Genomic DNA, 2655 nt, shown 5'->3' with positions numbered 1-2655 from the left:
TGCGCTGCTTTCAATTACTGGCAGACGGAGATCGTGTATTCAGGTTGGTAGCCACGCAGGTTGGCTGCTGAGGGGGACCGTGTCTCACTGCCTTGTCTGAAGACTTGTGGCGGGGGTGGGGCGTGGGGGAATCCAGCCAGGCCCGTTGAAGCTGTGACTCTAGGCAGACTCAGAGCATGAGGGTCTTGAAGAGCTTTTGTGGAGGAGGTAGTTCCTAGGGGAAAGCCGAAGTTGGCCCTCGCCCCGCACAGCGCAGTTGGCACAGGAGAGGCGGTGTCTGGCGCCCCATGTCGACCTCGTCGGCGTCCCCTGGTCAAGCCCCTGGCCCTCACTCTCAGACCTGGCGGTGCTTGTGGGTCCAACACTTACCGTCAGGTTGAATTTCAGGTCTGCCACTTCCTTCTTGGGTACAGTTTACCTTCCCGAAGGAAAGGAAGCACAGCAGACAGGGTTCACTTTCCTCTGTTGCGAGTGATGTGTACTTGGGGTCGCCGGTGGTTCCGGGAACGAGGTGGCTTGGGCCAGCTTCTCTGACCCTGTTGAGGCTCACGCACGGGGCAGGAGAAGACGAGCCACCGAGTCTGCAGAGGCCTGGACGAGGCCCCGCCCTGGCCCCCTCCCCTTCCGCCTCCCTGAGTCTTGAGTCTTCTTGTTCTTAATGCTGATGGGAGACTCCCCGAGCTGGGGGTGGGGGGCACAAGCCCCACACTGAGAGGGAAAAGGATCCTTTGCTGAGCACAGGAAAGAATTCAGATGCGTCCAGTCAGAAGAGAAGTTTATTAGAGAAGGGAAAAGCAAAGACGAGGGAAAAAGCCCAGTTCCCGTGTCACTCGGTTTTTGTGAGTTACAGCTCGAAAGCTTTGCCGCTTTCCTTTGACGCGGGCACGCGGCGAGGAGGGCGGAGAGGCGGGCGTGTGCGGCGCGCAGGGCCTGCTGGCAGCTCGCAGCCTTTCATCCGGCGTTCTCCGTGGTTTTAACCATGGGGAGTGGAGATTTTATTTTGCGTAGGGCGCCCCTCGAAGACTTTTTTGTCTTTTCCTCACAGTGTGGGGAATGGGTTGTCACAGTCCCAGCAGAAGTCTTTGCCCTGAAGGCGTCCTCGTGGCCGGCTGCAGGGCCGATCGGCACGCTGCAGCCTCTGCGTGTAGCTCAATTGAGCGCCCGGTTCCCTTGCCCGCTCCCGACGTCATCATCAGCACCTCGGCGTCGCCGTCTCTTCTTTCCTCGCCGGGCTGGGCCACCGTCTCCCCTTGTCTGGGCAGCAGAGCACCAAACAAGGGCGTCGTTCCTGACTGTCCAGTCCAGTCCCTGCCCTAGCCAAAGTGACTTTTGAAAACACGCGCTTTCTCACACCTCAGTCCGGTGCTCGCCCTTTGTGGCCTCGGTCCAGAATCCTGGTGACCTCCCGTGGCCCGGCACAGGCGGGCCCACGTCCGCCCTTCTCGTCTGATTCGTGGCGACTCCCTTTGCTCTCAGTCTTTTCCTCAGTGGTGTCTCCCTCGTAGGTTAATTCTACTTTTTCGACAGGGCGCAGCTTGAAATCTTCCCCCAGCAATGCGGGCCTGGCTGCCCCTGCCATGGTGGGTTTAGTGCTCACTTCCCCTGAGGGCAGGGTCCTGTCCGCATTGTTTGTGTGACACTCTTGATCAGCCTCAAGGAAAGCAATGCAGACGGACGTTTTCGAGGTCTCTCGTCCTTGGATCAGCTCTTCGGCTTTGAGGCTTAGCCGATGCAGAGCGAGGGTGTAGCAGGAAAACGACTTAATAACTTGTCCAACCCATTTACTCAGCAGATGTTTGTCGAGCACCTGTTTTGTGCCAAGATCTGTCCTAGGGGCTTGGAGCATGTCAGTGAACAAGAGACAAAGTCCCTGCTTTCGTGGAGCTCACGTTGAGTGGGAGGACGGACAGCGGCCACCACACGTGACAGACACAGATCGGGGCTGGCGCAATAGGCCAGAGGCGATGGTGCTTTGCAAGAAGAGGGGTGGAGCTCACCGGGTGAGGGGTCGGCGCTGTGGGCAGGTGCAGACCGCCCTGTTCCGCGGGAGGTGAAGGCCCCACGGCAGGAGTGAGCCTGGGGTGACAGAGCAATGAGCAGCCAGGATGGCCATAATGGCAGGAAGGGGAAGGGGGTTCGGGGTCACGGAGCCAGGTCATGGGAAGGACTTTGGCTTTCACTATGAGGTAGGAACCATTGCAGAGTACTGAACGGAAGGTGACGTTTCCTGGCGACGTTTTACAATTTAAAAGGATCTCTGGTTAACGTGTTGACTATAAATGCAGGGGACGAGGACAGGGCTCGGAGACCAGTTATGAGGTGAGTGATGAGCGTGGCTCGGACCAAGTTGGGAGCATTGGGGATGAGGACGAGTGGAAGGACTTGGCGTGTGGTAGTGGGTCAACAAGACTTCCCGTGTAGGGGTCCGAAGTGCCAGAGCGAGTGGGGGTGCCATGTCAGGAAGCCACAACCTGTTCTTTGTGAATCTGCCACAGAGCGGCAGCTCACATTTGAGGCTCGTCCACAGCCTTCATGCCTGGATCGATGGGTCCTGCTGGTCCACGTAATTGTTGGTCACGTTCTTCTTATATCTCGTGTCTGTTACAGGGATCTGTAGAGTGCTCCGTACCTATCAGATGGGTGGCTGGCTGGAAG

General features: G+C 58.0%; 1 protein-coding gene across 3 annotated transcripts in view; it reads left to right on the top strand.

The window, feature by feature from the left end:
• DPH7 (diphthamide biosynthesis 7) overlaps positions 1-2655 on the top strand; it is a 13274-nt gene that overhangs the window by 3549 nt on the left and 7070 nt on the right. The window lies entirely within an intron of this gene.

The sequence above is a fragment of the Pteropus alecto genome, unplaced genomic scaffold, assembly GCF_000325575.1.
Source record: "Pteropus alecto unplaced genomic scaffold, ASM32557v1 scaffold67, whole genome shotgun sequence".
In the NCBI taxonomy this organism is placed as follows: Eukaryota; Metazoa; Chordata; class Mammalia; order Chiroptera; family Pteropodidae; genus Pteropus; species Pteropus alecto.
The sequence above is the reverse complement of the archived record's forward strand: the minus strand, read 5'-3'. Positions and strand labels throughout refer to the sequence as shown.